The sequence below is a fragment of the Numida meleagris genome, chromosome 7, assembly GCF_002078875.1.
Source record: "Numida meleagris isolate 19003 breed g44 Domestic line chromosome 7, NumMel1.0, whole genome shotgun sequence".
NCBI lineage: Eukaryota > Metazoa > Chordata > Aves > Galliformes > Numididae > Numida > Numida meleagris.
Genome location: NC_034415.1, coordinates 7,521,702 through 7,542,652, shown reverse-complemented (window position 1 = coordinate 7,542,652; position 20,951 = coordinate 7,521,702). Strand labels below are relative to the sequence as shown.

Here is a 20,951-nt window from a genome sequence, read left to right as displayed (position 1 = left end):
AAAAAAAAAAAAAGCCCAACCAGTAAATTACATCTCCTCCCAGCAGGGCAGTGCTTTGCACGTGGAATTCTCTTTTTTCCATTGTTGCAATGCAGTCGTTACCGATGACCGGCTGCACGGTGCAGAGGTAGCAGCAGTGCCCAGCCAGCGATCTCCCTGTGCTCCAGAGCCTCCTTCACGTGCCATCACGCTTGCTTAACACTAATCCCCTCGGAACAAATTTAACTGAACGCTATCTACACTGGGAACACCAGGCCTGAGCAGAAATTAATTAATTCTTTAAACTGTTTTTTTTTTTTTTTTTTTAAAAAAGAAAGAGGTCTTCCGTACAAACGATGTCACACCGAGGCATTTCGGTAGCAGCACCATCCAACTCTCCAGCTTTTAAACCTGGAACAGAACACGTGCCTAAACAGCGGTTTTTAATCCTTAGAAACTGTATTTTTATCTCGTTCTGAAGGTAATTCCTTTGTACACGGAGATAAAGCCTCCTTAGGCTTATCTGGGGGGGGCAAAGGGGGGGGTGGAATGCAACAACTCAATCATCTAAAAAGGTCTCATCTGTGCTTCTTTCTAGCTCCAGCTGCAGAGATACAATTTTTCCCCCCTCAAAGTTTATAAACGTTACACAATCACACCTGCATGGCATAATAAAGGTATTTTCTTAACACATTAACCTAGAGATTTACAGACGACAACACTCCTCCAGCTGCTCTCTTCAGAAAGGGTTGCCCACAATCATATGCGCGTGCATGCGCTTTCCTCTCACGTAGGAATTCGCGGGCACTCTATAAAGGAGAAAAAGCTTTCAAACAAATTAGTTTTCATCATTCTACCTCATGCAGAGCTTGCAGCTTCTGCACAAGATGAATCCAGCCTCGCTGGGAAATGCGCACAGGTAGAAAGTCAGCATCTTGTCGAATCCCTGCTCTCATTTTTCTGCAATCCCATCCTTTAACCTCTTTACCGCCGATACTTTTATTAAAAGTTTCCCGACACATCCACAACTGGTGTTTTCCAACTGCAGCTCCCAGTGCATGAATACATCCCTCCTTCCTGCCCTACGAGAGCCTCCCTGAAGAAGTGGGCTTCCCATTTATGGATTTTACACTTAATGTATTTTCCTACTTCTATTCAGACAGAACTCAGCACAAGAAGAAACCGTATAACTGGAGGCTTATTCGCTATCATATGGACAGGTTTCTGTATTCACAGCCCACGGGTGCTCGGAGGCAAGCAGTCCAAGACTTGCTCCAATGTCATACTCAAATAAATAGTAAGCCATCTCTCAGCCAAGTGAGAAATCACTTTTTCATAGCGTGACCTTTCTTTTCAGCACGTAGCTCTCAAGAAAACAAGATCAACACGGCAACTGAAGACCAGGCTCAAAGAAAACAGGCACACATGTATGGAGCAGCACGCAGACGGGCACCAATTTGCCCCTTTCTACACCGTCTTCTGAATTCAAGATGGAAACGGAGGCCAATGAGGATTGAAGAGGGCAAAGCAAGATGCGCAAAGGCAAGAGCCAGCCAGCAAAGCCCACCCCAGGAGCTGCGGACAGATTATGGGCAACCGCCTCTGTCGTTTAGGTGTTTTGGAACTAAACCATATTTGACGAGCACCCAATTTATTTAGAACTTGTCAGAGCCTTATTACCTTGCATCTAATGCAGACTGAACGACACGGCTCTAACAGCTGTTGCACGTTCCCCATCAGGCAAGGTAGACAGACACACGTTAAAAGCAAATTATGTTGGTACTAACGTACACACCCAGCCAGCCCTCATTCTTCCCGAAGGGCAAGTCTTCTCATCATGTATGTGTGGGACTACCGAGCCCTGGTGCTTGTTATCTGCGGCAAGGTCTCTAAAACTGCGTGTTTCTATCATCCTATATCCCAGGATTTCAGACACTTGCCATAAACAAACAGCTCAAGGCCTTGAACAAAGCATCAGCAGTACATAAATACAGCTTGCAATAAGCCTACAAAAAATATATACATAAACATGCAACGCATTAGCATCAATATTGTAAAACTACAGGAAGCGGTTAGGCATTAGTTCAGTGAAAACAGCTTTTAGCATCTATTCTGTTAGTTCTAAAGCCTCCAAACATTCATTTAGCAATTGTGCATATTGCAACGCAGCGTCGCTTCACAACCGCATCGCCCAAGAACCGCATTCTCGCTGCCCATACATTTTCCTCCTTCCCTCCCTCCTCCTGTTTGTTGTGCTCAGTCATTACCTCATGCTGGAGGTGATGGATTTAATCTCTTCCCAACCAAGGTCATGCTGCCCTGCCCATCAGAGCTGCGCGTGGCAAAAGGAAGCCCCAGGGTGCTAGCACTTACTATTGCTATCACTATACGTTTCTCTCCCAAATGCTCGTTTAATCAGAAACAAAATGTGTGATCCCAGAAATCGCCACCAAGTCGGTGCAAGAGTACTCAGAAATGCGATCTAAATCCGGTAGTTTAGATTTTCATCTCATGCAGACCAACTGCAAGCCACCGGGGATCAGAGGCTGTAAATAGAAGTCAGTAGAACGTGAAAAGCCTTTTCAGATCAAGCTACCCTGAATTGCACAAGCAGCTCACCCTATAAATGCAGCCTGCTGTGGGTGCTGAAGGGTCCTGGCACACTGCAAAGAGCCCTGCTTCCAAGTGCAGCTCTGGGCTGAGGAATGGGGGGAACAGGTGCTGATGGGAACCCCTCAGAGACACTAAAGCCATCTTGTTCTGTCTCCCAGCCTCTTGGTCCTCCTCCATTTACAACACGCTCCTTGCCCTACTGTGAAGGGCTAACTCCAATTTGCTGAAGCCCTTCTTTGTGTTTAGTTAGTTCTCATATGCCTCTTTCTTTCACACTCCCGTGTTCTCCCATCCCTCTTACATTCTCATTTTCACCAAACCAGGGCTTTCTCTTCCAGCAACACTATATATCCAACACTCCCCGGCTGCTCAGTTCTCTCCTTCAAATCTTCACACACCTGCCTGTGCAAGAGCACTTTGATCTCTCCCAGCCCATCTGTCCACAGCCTTGGGAAGCTTTATATCCGAGATCATTCCCCCCAGCATGGGATCTCTCACCACACCCCTCCATTCCGTGCTTTTTTTCCTCAAGCTTCAGGTGCCCGTTCGACACCAGCTTTGTAAATCCGGCCTCCCTTCCTCTCCGACCCTTTATGCCTCCAACATGCTATCTTATCTCCCACACCGGCACAAATATCTTGCTTGGGTTCTGAAAGGGAACGGATGCTGGCTGGCTAACCCTCCTCTGCAGTTCCTGCATCCTGTTCTTTGACCACCTGTATCTACTCCCATGCGCCTTCTCAGCTCTCCATCCTTCTAGGTCCCTGAACTCACCAGCGTGAGATCTGTTCCTCTGGTCCCTGCCTTGGCTCGCAGCTACAGCTCATTCCCACTTTCACCTCAAACACCTGCTCGGATAGGAAAAAAGAGAAGAATATATAGAGGCAGAAGCCTTGTGGCTAGAGACTGAAACTCAGTGTTACTTGGTGGGGAAAACGACTGTTGCTGGGCCAGGAGTGTTCAGCAGGCGGTGATCCACGTCAGCAGCCTGGCAGACACTCATTCCCCCAGATATACTTTCTTTTGTGTTTTATTTTCCTCTTGCTTCACAGAAGCAAACTCTGCATGTCATCTGCCGTGCCGAACTGAAGCGCTCTCCTCTGCACGCTGACAAACGGTTTCCAAGTTGGGCCAAGATGACATGTCACGTTCCTTGCACTCTGGAGCTCAGCGCACTGCTGATGGCATCCCTGCACCAGGCACTAGAGGTTGGGTCCTGCTGTTCAACCAGCCCCCAGGAAGAGATACCACTGAACAAGCCAACAGCTGGTCAAGCTCCTGCTTCCCCACTCTCCCAATACCATCTCCTACATTTTCAGTACCGGGTTTAAACCTCTACACAGTTGGATGAGACAGGCTCAAAACTGACCCAACCTCCTCGATGCGAACATTTGAAATTATTAAGGCTTAGTTTTTCTAACGCCAATAAATCATTTCTATGTGCACATTTAATTAACGATCCAATCAGTAAAAACAACTTAGCATTCACATAGCATGTTTTATCAGAGGAACCAAAGGCATATTACAACATTAATTAAGTGTAACCAATGTCCTGGCGAGGCAGCTAACCATTATCCTACTTTGACACGTGGGGAAACCGAGGCAACACACCCACTGGATTTGCCCCAGGTTAATCCTGGTGTTCACAGTGAGGAACTGAAGACAAAAAGCAGGGAGTAATACCATTGAGATTTAGCTCTCTTAATAAGCATTCCTTTTCTGAGCTGTGGTATTTACTTATTTGCTGATGAGAAATCTGTTCCATCTGCATTTCATTCCCAAACAGGCTAGGGGCACAAATCACTGCTGTCAAGCACACTAACCCACAACGGTCTGCCAAGTGGGGCTGAACGCACTGCATCCAACATGCTCTTCCCTTGTGGGTTTTGAAGAACGTGTCGTGGCCCTCCCTATCCCACAGCTCACACCTATGCACACTTGGTATGCAGGGCACTTGCTTTGTAGGACACAGACCTACACCAGTGCCTGCTGTCTCCCATGCACTCTAACCACTTCTCCAAGGTATCCCCTCAAAGCAAGAGCGGAAGAACAATTAATGCATTACAGAGATGGTGGCAATCAATGCAGGAGAACGGGTTAACACTAGAAGATGTCAGGAACGATGAAGAGATCCACGCTGAGTCAGGCTGGCTGGGTCAGCAAGAGGGGAACATTTTGGCAAAAACTCACAGAACGGCTGATGGACTGAGGAAATCAATTTATTTAAAACTGATAACGGATTCAAACTCCGCTACCATTCATTTTATACGGTTTGGCTGTCAAACCTTCAGGGGCAATAGGCTGTCACTTGCTGTCTTCTTTGGACAATACCCAGCAAATTGGGTCTCGTACCGATCACAGCTTCTTTGCACTGTCCTAATGAAAGTCACCTCCACCTTCACCTGACGCAGACGGGGGAAAGAAAAGCTCACATTAAGACAACCACGTTCTGACAGTTAATTTGCAAGCTTGAACTGTAACAACGTCCCTTTTGAAGCGAAATCCCACCACCAAACCCTGACGCCACAGCAACAGCACAGGAGCTGTGACAGCGGGGCACTCATACGCTGTGCTGGTGGCAGTGCCAGGCTGGGAGATGGGGTACCAGAAAACTCCAAGCCTCCTGCTGATTAAAGAATGAGATCTGGAACACCTATATTCCTCTACGTGGAGGTCTAGGGGCAATGGTGACTCAAAACACGCACTTGAGCATCTCCCTCCATAGAAAACTTTGAAGGTTTGGAACGCGTGTTAAAATCCTGACCGTTTTGTTGATGGGTCTTGGAATAATAATGTACGGGGACCCAAGTGCCCTGATACCTGTGAAAAAACACTAAGTGAATGAAGAAATATAATGGTTTCAGTGCAGCCAGGAAAATCAAAGCCTTCACTTCTCCTCAAGCCAGCAGTGGTGCTTTTAATAGCAACTGGAACAAAACCAAGGGTCTAACTGTCAATACTGAAGATGCTGTCTGCGGGGGGAAAATAAAAGCACACCTAAGATGCTACACCTCCAGCTAACACTGCATGCAGAGAAGATGGAGGTTTAGGCATCTTTGTGACACGAAGAGCTACAGCAAGGGCTGGGGAAGCGAGACACAAAAGGAGAACAAAAGCATCTGACTCCCATAGGCTGCAGTGGTGTGGTGGTAAGAACAGAAGAGGGAAAGGTATCTGCCTCTAAGACAGCTTGACTTGAAGCTGTATAAACCACTATAGGAAATATAAAAAATCAATAAGCAGAGTTTTTTCTTTCTTTTTTCTTTTTTTTAAAGCAGGAGAAAATGCACAACCAAGATGCAGCTCCGAACACAAGTGTTTCCACATAACAGTTTTCAGCAGAGTGGAAAGAGATGTGTCAGAAAAAGCTGGGGGAGATCTCAGGGAAAGGCACAAGGCCAAAGACCCACAAAGCACCCTAGAACATGGCATGGCTTTGGTGTGCCACATATGAAATCATCAGAACCTGGTGAGAGAAGAGGAACAAACTGTTTCTTGCAGAGAAAATGTTAACGTTAGCATGCATATAAGCTTCATGAAATTATCCCTATACTAACGCTATTTTGTAACATACACCTATTTGAGGAAGAGGACTTTGATTTAATGAATACGCGTTTAATTAAAGTAAAACAATAGTTTCCATTAATCTTGAAACAATTCACAACCTGCAGCTCTCCTTCAACATTCAATCTAGCTAATGGTACAAACAGGATCAAGCGCAGTGCTACGTACCTGAAGCCTCCTGCAATGCAGGCAAGGCAGTGCAAGCTTTACCATATCACGTGGTCTTCTCTAGTCACCAGAAAGGAGGTTTCCTCTCCTGAAAATGCTGTTTTTCAAAGTGCTCCAGATGCAGCGAGCAATTGTTTTCACGGGTCATGTTGTATGAACACATAAGAAAATGGCACGGGAGATAATACGCCGATAAACTTGAGATTGGCAATGGAAATGGCTACAGCCTTTAACCATTTTCTTCTTCTGTCTTCTATTCTGGTGCTACGGGGTAAGCGTGGATAGGGCAGGAGCAGCTGAGCAGGGAGCTCTCCCCCAGCCAGCAGAGGCATTTCTTTGCCCACCCATGGCCAAGAAGAGGGCTGGAGCCAGACTGGCCTGGGGTCAGCGTGGTCTCCGTAAATCCTTATCGGTATGAGCACATGCAAAGGTGGCTCACCTGGACCTCGAGCTGGGTCACGTTAGCAAGGCTGGGAGGCAGAAGGCTATCTTTCACTTGGAAGCTAAAAGAAACCTTGGAATTGCTGAAGGAAGGTATGTTGCAGCCCACACAGCATTTTCGCGAGCGAGTTTTCAAAGGCAAAATATCAGCGTTGATTACCAAATGGTACCGCTGCTACTGAAAGACAGTACAGTAAATTGAATTTTAATAAGGAGTAAAGCTCTGACACAAAAGGTGAAGAACTTCATTAAACAAAACCATACGTTGTACAGATGATACATAGGAGGTTGTTTTTCTAATATCCTTCTGCTGATGCTTTCTCTATTGTATTCATCTGAGGGAGAAGCGAGCAGGAAAAGATGATGGCTATGCCTCAGGTATTGAGAATGATGAGAGCTCAGCGTTATAGCTTTAGTGCAGTAAGTGCAAAGCATGACATCTTCCCTACTTAGTTCTGCAGAATGAACTATTCAAAAGGTAATAATGAACTGCACATCATCTAAAGGACTCAATTGCGCTCTGCTGCTCGCTTCCCTGATCCCATCCATCTAAAGCGCCCCAGAATCCAGAAGGACAGGTGAAACCAGCAACAGAAATGCATCTGAGAAATCAGAAATCACTGGGTCATTCAACTGTAGAAAAGCACTCAGATTTAAAAACTACGAGAATGCAAAATTAACAACCTACCAAAAACTGAGATTGAAGTCAGGAGAAAAACGTAGGACGTCTTCAGACAAGTTCGTTGATTGTGAGAGGAAAAAAACAACCCAATCTCTACACACAGTCCTTACAGCTAGAGAGAAAATTCCCATTCTTTCTTTCAGCTCCCTGTAACTCACTCACCTCTGGAGGAATACCAGGAGGTAGCCCCTGAATTCTAATTGCATTTGCTATTATATTAATCGCGTGGATTTCAATGGGTAAAATCAGTGGGACTCGAATACCAGGTATTCTCCACAATACTGGATGAGAAGTCATCCGAAAATCCTGATGGGCTTTTTTTTTGTCTAAGGCCTTTAAATAATTCAGAGAGGAGTTGTCAAGCTGAATCCGCAAAGCTCCCTTGACTTTGTACTTCCACTATTAGCCTGACTGCCTATTGTTTACAAAGACAAAAGGGAAAACATTAAGGGATCCTATGCCCAGAGAGAGGGGAGTCAAGGACTAGAAGGACAAGTAGAGAAGTCATAAAATCCAGATGGCAAAGCAAAGCACGCAATAGGTGAAACCCAGATGAACCAGCAAAACAGCAAGAGAAAGTTCCCCCTTCAGTTGTGCTCCAAATAAGCAGAGCTAGCAGTTTCACGTGTAACATCGTGTCGCTCTTTAAAAAGGAAAACCCGAAATGCAAATGGTAACTTTAATTAGTTAGCAATTAAAAGCACAACTTTTCAGCTGTACAGCTGCAGCCACCTCTTCCAGATCTGTCTCACTTCTGCGGAGCAGTGACAGGAACCAGGCAGTAGGCCAGCACTTAATAATCATCCGAAACCCCGGCGAGAGCAATTTCATCCTACTCACTTTTCCTTTCAGTCCGTGGGCTCTCTGGGCAGACCAACACGGCGAGCTCTGCTGAAGATTCCCTAGGTCCCACCTCGGGACACCAGCAACGACTGCAATGGCCCCTGGCATCCCAGGGAGCTCTCGTGCTCTGAAGTGCCTTTTAGGTATAAATATCCACCTATATTTTAAATGATTCTGGGACGTGAACAGCTTTGACAGGGTTTTGCACAGTCATTTCCAATCACAAGTGAAAGCCTGGCTTGCAGCAAATTACTGCTTCATGAAGCAGCAGGAGGAATTGAGAGGAGAGAGAACCCCAGCAACCCTGTCCCACCCCCGTGCGCCTCTCCAGAGGGAATTCAATCACTTCCACCTATAAACCAAAAAAGGACCTTTTTTTTTTTTTTTTTTTTTAAAAAAAGGGCATTTTTATACCAAATGCAATAGCTATGATTACAGTCTTGCTTTAAACTACAGGGCTAGCCTCCCTCCAAGCAATTACACACAGCTTTGGGCTGCCCAATGGCCCTCCTCACGCTGCAGGACCATTGCAGTTGGCAGCAGAACAAGCTGTCCCGGCACATTTTGGCATAAAACATGTATGGAGGGGAACGATCCGGTTTAGTTGGCTCTCCTAAAGCAGACAGAGACCTCCACTTTACTCTAGGAAGACTGCAAGAGTGGACAAAACACTTGTTTTGCCCACGATTGGTCCCAGCTGGTCCCAACAGCTTCCAGTCCTCGGACATTTTGTGATTAAAACCGACTTTTGTCAGAGCCTTTTATTCCAAGCTTCTGACCGTATCCAATCCCAAACAAAACGTGACTCAATGCATGCAAATGAGCTGCAGGAAAAAGGATTCAAATCCTAGAAAAACAGCACCAAGTGGGAAAGGTTAGCTCAGAAGGTCAAAATCATTCCGGCCACGAGAGAAAGAGGCTGCACAAGGCATGGGAATAACAGCACTCAGCGACGCCCTGAAGACTCTTTCTCAGTCTTTCTTATTCGCTAGGTGAGTGCTAGCAAGCAGGAGTGCCTGGAGCCGCAGTGCCTTTAATAAGCCCCTAAATCTCCTGGCCTTGACTACCCTCCTAAACTACAGGGAGCGGCGTGCCAGCAGCGTGCTGGCTGCCAGCGTCCTTACAGCAAGGCCATTAAACAACAAGCTGCTTTCTTTTTTTTTTTTTTTTTTTTTGTCGCTGGATGTGGTACATGCATCCGAAATGAGTAGTACCAGCTCCCAAAACGTTCCCGATCACAAACCATTCTCAGATGGGAGTCCTGAAATGAAGCGATGGACCGTGGAGCTCACGCGTTCCAGCCCGAAAACCCTTGAGAATTAGATGCTTCTCACTGTGCTGTATCCTTGGTCCTCCAAAAGGGGCAAAGAACCCTCCCAGAAATCATTACTGTGCTCTACAGCTGGAGATTTAGGAGAAGCTACACGCTCTCCACGCTCCTTGCTGAAAAAGAGGAGCTTAAGAAGGCATCCACTCTTAAAAGTTACAACAACCCTAGTCCAAAAAAAACTGGGGAAACATTTTTCTTTCCCAAGAGCCAACAAATGGAGCAGCAGCGTCCTCCTTCATACGGCGCACATCACACGCAGCTCGCAGCCCCGTGATTTCTTAGCACTGCAAGACTGTAAAAGGATTTGGATGAAGTGGGTAATGTTCTACATCACTGTTTAAGGACAATTCAATCACCTTCTGGATTAAGCCTTGCTCCCGATTAATCTTAACAGAGAGCAATGAATAGGAAATCCAGGTCCCAGGAACGAGGAAGATTTTATCTTTAAACCCAATTCACAAGCAAAATCACCTCTCTTACAATGGATAATTCTACTACTGTTCAAGTTATTTTCACACAGTGGGTATAAAAATTATCTCCAGATATCTCAAATTGAAAGGAGTGATTTTGACGCGCTGCCTTTCTGAACACACGCGCAGATTAACAAAACTGCATCCAAAAGAGGAGCTCAACGATCGAGAAACCCACTCAGCCACCAACGACACTAACAGCAAAAAGGACATTTAAGAAGATTCGAGCACATAAAGAAAAAATCGTGTTACGCACTACTGGAATTAAAGGAGCAAATGAGCCCCTGGTGCTGAGACACACAGTCCCTCTGATTTTACACCCTTCAGCAACATAAACAGGGGGATACACACCTGAGCTCTGCTGATGAGAGGAGACAGCAAACACTTCTGGCATTCGATCATTTTTATTATTATTATTATTTTTAAACCTAACCTGCTTCCTCCTCCCTTGATTACTGCCTTTTAAATACTCCTTCTGCAGAGATGCTGCTGTTTGCTTGTTCTTCCATGTACATCCCAGCTCTGGAGTGGGTACCCGCTGCTTCCTCACGGGCTGCTGGAGCCTGAGAGCATCTCAGAGCAGAGATGGGAAGAAATATAGGGCAAGGTACAGTCAATCTGGAGATAACAGCAACTGTTCTCTGCCAGGACTAAGCACAACTTATATTCTGCCACAGCAAACCTACGTGCTCTGCGACATCATCAGCAGAAAGACAGCTCCCGCGAAGAGTTCATGATCATCTACTGCCCTAGCTACGGCATCCAGGGAGGAAATAAATGATAACAGGAAGGAATGGCCTCCAAAAAGCCACACGCAGCACACACACGGGGTGAGGGGAGACAGAGACAACGCGGCTCAGCGTGCGACAGGTTCATTAGTTCATCCCCTTTTATTTACAGCGAGAGGGACTCCAATTCCGCATCTACGTGTTATCTGAAATTAATACAGAAGCCCCCGCCTGGCTGCGAACACACTTGTCTACATCGTAAAACCACTTTCAACCTGCTCGTAAAGGAGAATGGAAGCTTTAAGAGCCCGCACAAACACGAGCTATCACCTGTTCTGCAGCGGGGAGGGAGCTATCATTCCAGTTCAGAATGACTAGCAAAAGCTGAGGACTGCGTGCGCTTGCTGCTTACAAGCAGGCAGTCCCAGCTGCACGCTCAGCCCCGCTCTGCTCCTGGGGAAGCAAGCAGCATTACTCTGAGAGCCACAGGATGACTGCAGAGGTCCATCCCAGGATACGCTGGGAAAGCTGCTGCCATCCAAGTGCGTCTCCTCGCCCTGTCGCTGTATCATCGCATGTCAGCGTGCCTATCCAAACATTTACCTAAAAGAAATCTTTCAAGCGGTATTTTTCTTACACAAACATCTGAGCATCAGCAGAGCGATTTTCACAGTGTGACTCTGCTTCCTCGCCGTAAGCTAAATACATCCCCTCGCATCCTGAAACAAAGCCACCCCGCGCGTTCCCAGTGCAGGCTGCAGCAGCAGAACAGAAGTTCCACAAGCTGCTAACTCCTGCTTTCCTTCACATTTTCAAAGAGTTTCCAAGAGTTTAGATTGCTTCTTTTGCATTGTCAAGTCAAGCAAGAACCGAACGAAAACGGAAAGCCTACAGAGAGACGAATTCTTTTGTACTAAATAAGGACATTTGTATTTCACTTCCAGCTCATTTTCTCTCCCTCTTTTTATTTTTTTTTTTTAAACCGCTGCTGGCTCAAATTTATCCCTTCCAATGCTGGAGCTAACGTGCAAGTTCTAAACCAAGGCACACACAGAAGCACCATTAACCTCCTACTTTAATCAAGGATATTTCGCTCTAAACGATCACGGCTTTCCACGAGCACATACTTCCCAGACGAGACAGGCTTTCCATCACGCCGTGGTCAGGAGAACAAACTTGGCCGGAGAAGCCTGCTTGGTAGAGATATTTTTTTCCTGGAAGAACAAGGGCTCAGACAATCAAATTGATCAACCAGGAAACGAGGAAGAAAAAATAATCACGTACGTTGCTTTACGCCGGAGGGTTGGCTGAGGATGGGCAGCCCCTGTTAGTGGGGCAGTGCAAAGGGATGCAGCTTCTCCTCCTCCTGCTGCAATTCGTTTGTAATGCTATCTGCAGGTTACAGGTAAAAGGAATTATTGTTATTACTTTTTTTTTTTTTCTTTAAGTAGATCTGAGCCCATCTTTCCTCCTTGTACATGCAATATTGCTTATCTTCCCACCGGTATCTCTCATTATTAGAAGTAAGTGGAAAACAATGCAGTTCTATCAGCCTGCTCCCCAGGCTGCACCTCTTAATATTCATTTCAGACATACTGAATAAATCTAGGAAATCCAATGCTGCAGCCAACACCTTACTTTCCTGCAGCTTTAGCAACCAGATAAGGGTTCAGAAGTGATGATGATGGCCACTAACATAAGAGGTACAACTGTTTGAAGCCCTCCTCCCCTGCAGAACTCAGAGCGCCTCGTGTAAGGGTGAGCACAGCTCTGCTGAGCTGCACAACCTTCACTAACAGCATCACTCCCATCTACAAGGTACCCATTAACTTACTAAGTGTCATTTTCCAGCTGTACTGGATTCCCTTCCTCGGGCAGGGCTGATTGGTATAATTCTGTATGTACTCTACGTTAAATAATTACACGTCCTCATTACACAGCCAGTTGGATTCACTGAAGGGGTGACCACTGCATGCAGGTAGCTCGCTCGTCTGCCCTCAGTGAGAATTGGGCTGGGACAACAGCAGAAAGAAAGGAGGTCTTCTTTCAGCAGGTTAAAGATTAATTCATTCCCGAGTTGGTAGGAAACCATTAAGGATCATCGAGCCCAGCTCCCGGCTCCACACAGGACCACTCAAAATTCAAACCCTGTGTCTGGGAGTGATGCATCAGTCCTTTTTTGCTGGGGGAAAACCAGCACCACAAAAGCCTTAATTCTTGCTCTACTGGCAGGCATTGCGATTGACACTGAACTGGTCACAAGCTGCAGGGTTTTTTTGACACTCTGGGTTTTTGCCATTGATAAGGGAAGTGTGGAAAGCATAAGGAAAGCTTCAGAACAGTTGTTCCAAAGCCAAGCAGTAACTGTTACTGTAGAGACTGACATAAAGCAAAGCTTTTGCAGACAAAACCACCTGTGCGTAAATGCTTCTACTTTCCTTTCACCCAGAGATTAAATCATCTGATCAAAATCTTGTGCCAGGAAGGAAAAAAAAAAAAAAAAAAATCATTTCCTATTTTTTCCACTTCATTTAGACTCCGCAAAACATTAAATCCTTGCCAGTACAGCTGCTTAATTGGGAGCACCAGAGCAAAAGGTTGGTGCAGCTCATGAACTGTGACAACGGAACGACGGTGACCTGGCAGAACTCACCGCCAGCAGGTGTGCCAGGGAATGAGAAAAAGAGTACCCTGAGGTTGCTTTGACTGCAGCTGAAGCAGTGGCACTTGTTAAAGGGGATGAGGTTATAAAACCACCTCCAAGCAGCAGCGAGAGAGGAACACGAGCAGCGAGGTTTCGGACGCCCTCGGTGCGGGAATTGTGCTGCTCCACTGAAGCTGGCTTCAAAAGCAGAGGTGAGCCCAATGCCAATGGCTGCTCGCAACCCACTCTGCTCTTACTGCTCTGAAACCAGGCTCCTCCTTCAGTGCTGAGATGGGAACTTGACCCCTGCAGTTCCCATCGTGAATGGGAGACGCTTCACTGAACACGGATTGACTGCTGCCTAGCTTGCTGAGAATTGGCTAAAGGAGTCGCATCTCACTTTGTGCCAATCAGAGACTTCAAAATAGATGGCACTTCAATGAGAAAAGCCAGATGAACTGAACAGTGGGAAGGGTAGCAGTCATTGCTCGTGTAGTCTTTGTGATGAATTTGGAGGAGATCAGCTTTTGTTGGAGCTTGAGATCAGTCAATAGGTGCCAGCTCTGGTACCCACTCAACTCCCCTGTTTCGTTCCAACAGCGACTCACAGACTTCAGTGTATAGAAGTGAGAAGAAGGCAGCAGCACTACTTAAAAAATAATAAAAAGGTAAGGATGGGCCTTCCTATCTGAAAGCTATGAGTTCAGAAAGCAAGCCTAACACCTCTCAACCCTAGTGCTATAGTGGGTGAAAACCCCACGAAGCTGAGCTCTCCTACAAAGACCAGAATAAGAAGAACAAGCCTGGCAAAAGAGAAGCTTACAGCTCACAACAAGCAGGTTTCGAGGCACCACCTGACCAAACAAACAAACACCTCTATCAATCATTGGATTCAGTGTCTTCACAGCTCAGCAGGACATCTGTCAGAGTTCAGACCAAGGGCCCAGCAGCAGCACCGCAGTGGATTGGTGAAGAAAAAAGGAAGTCGTATAAACATTTAATTTGAAAAGCAAATGCTCTCTGAGTGTGAATCTGCTCCCGTTTTCCCTTTGCAGAACACACAAGGGTATCCCCGAGCAATACTGTTATATAAGCAATTTTCTATCACGTGGCACTGTTTGGGATACAGCTCATGTGAAGGGCCACACAAACCCGTAGTGCTCCATCTCAGCTCGTGCCTTGCAGCATGATGGTACAGCAGGGAACTAAGGATGGAGCTGGGAACGAAGTCAAGGCTGCAGCTGAACTCCTGGCTTTGGCTCATCTGTTATAAAACTCAGACCTGAATAAAGAACTGATGTTTACAAAAGCAGCAGAGGCCCGACAGGAGAGAAACAGCCACTTACAAGTTTAATGACAGCTGCACAGAGACTTCTTTGCATCCTCAGCTCGCGGTGTGTACCATACCAATGCAATTTCTGATTGCACTGGGATGCTCTCGTGTTTTTTAAAACCTGGGAAACAACAAGAGCCTGCTTAGACCTCTGCTTACACCGGTGGTGAACTGCAATGCGTTATCTGTACGGCTGCACCACCGGGATCAGCTCCTGGACTGTAATGCCAACAGAGTTACGCTGACCGCCGTGTCATTCACTGCTCTAGGAAACTGATGACTCTAATAAGGAGAAGCTCAATCCCACCTGCATCACGCTTCTGGTGGCGTTAGAAGAGATGCACTGGTAAGCAAATAGCAGCTGCAGAAGTTTGAGAGCGCAAGTGCTGCCTTCATTCAGGAAATAGGTGCAACCTGGATCTGCCTTCCCTTCAAAAAAACATCAGCCCTGTGGCACTACTCTGTGATTACGCATGCCTCACCTTGCGGAAGGAGAGAGAAATTGAGTTTGCAAATGTAAACTTCGAGCTAACAAAGGAAAACCAAGCCTCCTAACGCTTCTTGGAGAGGCTATTCTTAAAATAGAAGCTAGAATGATATCAGAGTGCTGCAGTACCACAGGGGACCTGAACTTCCAGGGCTGAACAAAAGCGACAGGCTCACCCCCCCCTCTGCTCGCACTGGCTGTACCAACAGCAGCTCTGCCTCTAGGAAAGGAAGAGTTAACATACGTGTTATGCACCCGCGTGCTGTGCTGAGCCCTGAAACAGCAAAACGAAGGATGCAACGCATCTTTTTTCCTCTAAAATGCCCCTCACCAGATGCGAGGAGCAGAGCCAGTGGTATCAACCACGTGCCCAGCCCTGCCCATGTTGGGAGGCGGCATCCCACAGCCAGGGAGAGGCGATGAGGAAAAGCATCTCCCAATATTTGTCTTCTTGCACGAGAGATTCAAACTTAAACACTCTCTCCTAAAGCCTATCATTTGCATAATCACATTACCAACATGGTCTTTCACACGGAGCGAAGTGTCAAAATACTGCAATTTCAATATAGCGCGTGAAACGCTAATAATAGAGCACGATGCCTTTCCCCCATGAAGTTCTCTGCGGTCGGACTTCAAGGCTTCTGAGAAGGAGTACAATATTGTTACAGTAACCTGAGCAGCTCTTCAGAATTGATTCTCTTTAGTCAAACCCGAAAGAGAGCCCACAAATTGAGCGTCGGAAGAGATGTGGCTATGGAGAGAACACGAGCACGTACAAAACGAAAGGAGCACGCACACTGAACTTGTGACTTCTGTTTGGGCTCCGCAAGGCTGAAATTATTCTGCATGCAAAAACAGTTTTCAAGCAGCACACGAAACAATATATACTGTGTGCGTTGGCATGCGTAAGTAATATGCTAAGATTTGGAGAAAAAAATCAAGCATGCATGATGTACAGTGCTATCTTGCAATATTTTGGGTTCCACTTTTTTTTTTTCTTTAATGAAAATCAGAGATTCCCAAGCAAGTAAAGGAGGAGAAGACATGAAAAAGATAGAAGAGAAATGAAACATGTTTACAATGTAAGACTGGAAAAGCGTGAAGCTGCTAAGTGAAGAAGTCAAAAACTTCTTGTTGAAAGCACTGCCAAAGGCCAGAGAGAAGAAGAGGACACGCAGAGAGGAAGGGGAAGCCACCACGCAGCTTGCAGCTTCACAGCACACACGCTGCAGGGCTTAGGCAACTTCCACTGACGGGAGGAAAATCTCTGAAGATTTTTTTTGGGGGGGAGGGGGGAGGGAGGGAGGGAAAGAAAAAAAAAAAATCTGATCAAAGCCTTATCTCCTTGCTTTTCTTAAAAGCTGATCGTTCTCAGCTTGCCATAAACTGCCGTGCATTTCAATCACGAGGGAGAACATGAAGAGTGCATCCCCAGGATACTGCATCTCCAGCACACTGCAATGCTACAGCAGAGGACGACCTGCAGGAACACCAGTTTGGAGATGCTGCACGGAGATGCTGCAGGCCAGCTTCTGTGCAGCTTAGCCCAGGTTTGGGAAAGGAAGGACGAGGCAGAAAACATCCCTACCTGGCCATCCCCACCTGGGAGGGGGAGGCAAGGACAGCGTGGGTCTGACCACTTCAGAGAGGCACTCTGACCCTAAGCTTTCGTTAGATTCCTGATTACACCTTAGCTATCACCCGAGCAACAAGAGAAGGATGCTGCAAAAACAAGCAAACCTCAGCGAAAGCGTTAATACCTCAAGTTACGAGAGCTGTAGCTGCAGTCAATACAAGTTACTCAAGAATGATACTGAATAAGCTTTTGGTTATTTGGGAATGACAAAGGAGGTTTCATTTCTAATGCTCCTAAGTCATCCACATTAATTAATGCTTTAAAATGGCAATGAATCATTTCCCGGAATAATTTGTATTGGCTAAATTAAATCCAGTGAAGGGAGCCAATTTGCTGATTGTAAATTATCAGAGGCCCTGACTAGTTTGTGTGTACATTGTGTACTGTTTATTAGGCTACTGGGAAACAAAGGATGGCTACTTTTCATCATTGAACAAGATTATAGCCCTATTAAATGACCAGCCTATTGTGAAATAATTATGGGTTTCTATTTACAGAATTCAAGCCAGACATCATTAGAAACAAAGCTGAGTGTCGAGGGGAGAGGAACAAACAAACGGAGGAAAAGCTTGCTTTCTGAAGAGCTGCACCAAAATCCACCTGAAGGGAATATTTCCATCTTCCTCGATTAACGAGAAGAAGTTCCAAGATGCAAAACTAATTATGTAAATGCTTCTGTCATATGACAGTGCCTAAAGGCAGCTTGAAGCTCAGCCTGCTCCTTGCTGTTGCTGCTGGACAATTGTTCCCAGACCTCCCTAAATTCAGAGTGAGAAGGTGAGAAGACACACACCAGCATCTCCTACATCAGGCAGAGGAGATGGATTCACAGTGCTGCCTCTCCTCCACCTGCTGCCGTCCTCCCAAGCCACCCAGCACACACACATACATAAGCCAAGCTTTACCTAAGCTAATTTACATGACATTTTCCTGCTCATATCTTTATCTCCTTACTGGTATCAAAACCTTAACATTTCTGCACGAGAAACCTTTCCCCAGCTAACCTGCTTATCAGCAGTAATGAATACTCACGCAAACAGGTACAAAATTAAATGGCTTCTTTACAGTGATTATGATAGATTGAGCCACGCTTAATCTACATAATCAAATTGCTTCTGTGTTCAGCAGTAATACCTTGCTGCTGTCCTGGGAGCAGGTTCAGCACTGGTTTCTCTTCTGACAGCTTCTGAGAAACGCTAACTGCAGATGGGAAAGGGGCTAGCCGAGATGCAATCGTTTAACACAGATGCGTGAGCTCTGGAATATAGGAAACCAGGTCCAAACGAAAGGTGCTCCCTTTAGGGAAGGAGAAAACATCGTGTCTTTAGCCTGCTTGGATGCTAATGACATAAAAGAATCTCATTAGCTATCTCAAGACCAGATTTGGGTTTCAAGTGAAGTAAGCCGAATCTCGCCAAGGCGGCAGAAATAAAGGGTATATGACAAAAAGCAGAAGAGGTTCAGGCTGGATTTTAGGAAAAAATTCTCCAAAAGAATGGGGGGGCCCAGGGAGTGGCGGGGTCACCGTCCCTGGAGGTGTGTAACTGAACCACACTGATGTGGCACCGAGGGACGTGGGCAGTGGGCACGGTGAGGGTGGGGTGGGCTTGGCAATCTTTGAAGTCTTTTCCAACCTTCATTATTCCATGATTCGCCAACACATCAAGTCATTTGGGCCCAACATTTCTTGAAGCCTTTTCTGTTCCAGAGGAAAAAAAGCCAGAAATGGCATTCCTCACCAGGTACAAATAAGTGCCTTAAAAAAAAAAATAATAATAATAACCCATTTACTTATATTGAAAATGCAGCATCAAGAGAAGCATGAAGGCTTGCTTCCTCAAGAACACGCCGAAACATTTGTTCTTTTTGAATAGCCGAACAAAAACATTAGCCTACGAGCTAGTACTCATTTCTAAACATTACCTAAGAGCTGAAAAAGTGAATAAGCCTTATGCAAAATGCCAATAAGCACTTACAGGGAACAATTTCTCTAACTCGTTATGGCTTTGACACACGTGGAGAAAACACATTGCCTGGTCCTGTGCAGCTGGAGAAGTGACAGCTGTAGCAAACAGATCTCTGCATCGTCTTAAGCAAGGGAAGACCAAGGAAGGGGGAGAAAAAAAGAGATGGGTTCTGGCAAGGGCTGCTGGCACAGCCTGACTTTGGCTCAGGAGGAAGGAAAGGCTTGAGTTACACCAAAATAGATTTAGGAAAGAATCAATGACATTTCATCTGAAAGTATGAGTTTAAGTTTTAATTAGGATCCAAGATTTTGCACTTAACTGCACGAAGCGAAGGAATACACGTACTGATGCTTCCCGAGATTACTGACAGATCTGAAACTTACTCATCTCTTCTCGAAAGGTTAATTAAAGAACAATCCTGGAGAGCAACACCGTAGGGAAACAGAAAAGAGTCCGCTCCACCTGGGAGTCCTGGGGAAAAGCTGGCAGGCAGCGCCCGCTCCCCCACCTGGAAGGCTCCGGTTTGCAACCTGAAATCAGTGCACGGTGACCACTGCCATGGAGACCCCAAATGATTTTGAACTGGCCCAGCAAGACAACGAGATGAGCACAGAGCTTGCCCACAGGGCTCGCTACGGCTCCTGGACAAGTTCTGCAGCCTGGGCTGTGCTCAGTGCTTTGACACTCCTTAGCAGGGCAGCCAAAGGCAGGGAGGTAACTCTTGTAATTAGGAAACTAAGGCAGAGTGAGTCACCCAAGATCAAAGCCTGCAATTAACCTAGAAACAGGCGGTAGGATCCCCAGTGCCCGTACACACTGACTGAGCCGCAAAGCAAAGGACTTCTCTCATCCCAGCATCATTAAGAAACACGCCAGCTTTTAGAGAGCCTAGCTACAAAGCTCATTTGAAAATTTTATGCCAATTTAAGAGACATTATCAAAAAAAAGGAGAACGAAAGTTTCATCATTTGAACAAGACTGTGGAAGGAAGCGACCTTTGGCTGTGCAGTAATTTAATTTACTGGGAACACGAGCAAAGTCTCGGTTAGGTCTGAGAGGACCACTGCACAGCTACAAGAGGAAGAGAAGTGCAGATGCAGGGCTGGAGAGCACTTCACCTCCTGGGGAGGCTGCAGGGATGGTACAAGGCAGCAGTGAGGCTTCCTGGCTAAAGCCAGCGCAGCTGCTTGGCTCGGCATGTAAAGCAGGGTGACAAGTGCTGCAAACACAAGTGAAATACGGAGGCAAAACGCTGGGCTCTCAGATCACAGGCAGTTTTTTGCTGTTTTCTTCACAAACTTAAGCCAGGTGCCTTAGCTGTCACGGGAGACGTGTGGAAATTTGGGAGAAGCCCAGGAAAAAGCAGAGGAAAGACAAAACAAAATCAGGATGGTGACAGATTCTGAATGCTGCTTAACTAAGGAAAGCTTCAGCGTTATTTGGTGTGGTCTTTATGGGCCCAGTTGAACTGTTACTTCTCAAAATTCTTTCATTTTCTCACGTTTACATTGCACAGAATTTTTTTGTTCCAGTTACAGAGAACTGTTTGACAGCCCTTGGTGACCACTCAAACGTTTGTCAGTGGCTTAAACAGGAAGGTTTGCCTGAATTAAGGCACAATACATCAGAAAAGGCTGATAAGGATGGGCAGCAACAGATACAATCCAAGAGGTGGGACCCCTGTTAGTGTGCTGCCTGTAGGAAAGCTGCACAGCAGGTCAACGTGCAGGACGACCCAACAGAGAAATACTGCGGTAAAGAAGGTTAAGGAAAGGATGTATACAGACGCAGAGGTTTCTGCAGCATGTTTTGATCCAGCAGAAACACGAAATTACATCACTTCCTATAGTAACCCTTCATCTGGAGACATGACAACTGTGTATACCAAATGCCCCTGAACTCCCCAGCCAGAAATGTTAGTGACTCTACACCATTCACTCTCACATCCACTGCTCAAACTGAAACCGTCCGCTTTTTGCTCTTGAATTGAAAAGCAATCTTTCATTTCAGATACTTGTGGTGTTTTTTTCCCCCTTGTTTTTTTTTTTTTTTTTTTTGACTTAAAA

The 20,951-nt window shown here is 46.0% G+C and overlaps 1 protein-coding gene across 3 annotated transcripts in view; it reads right to left on the bottom strand.

Moving 5' to 3' along the window:
* RFWD2 (ring finger and WD repeat domain 2) overlaps positions 1 to 20,951 on the bottom strand; it is a 128,322-nt gene that overhangs the window by 8,650 nt on the left and 98,721 nt on the right. The gene's annotated exons all lie outside the window — the stretch shown is intronic.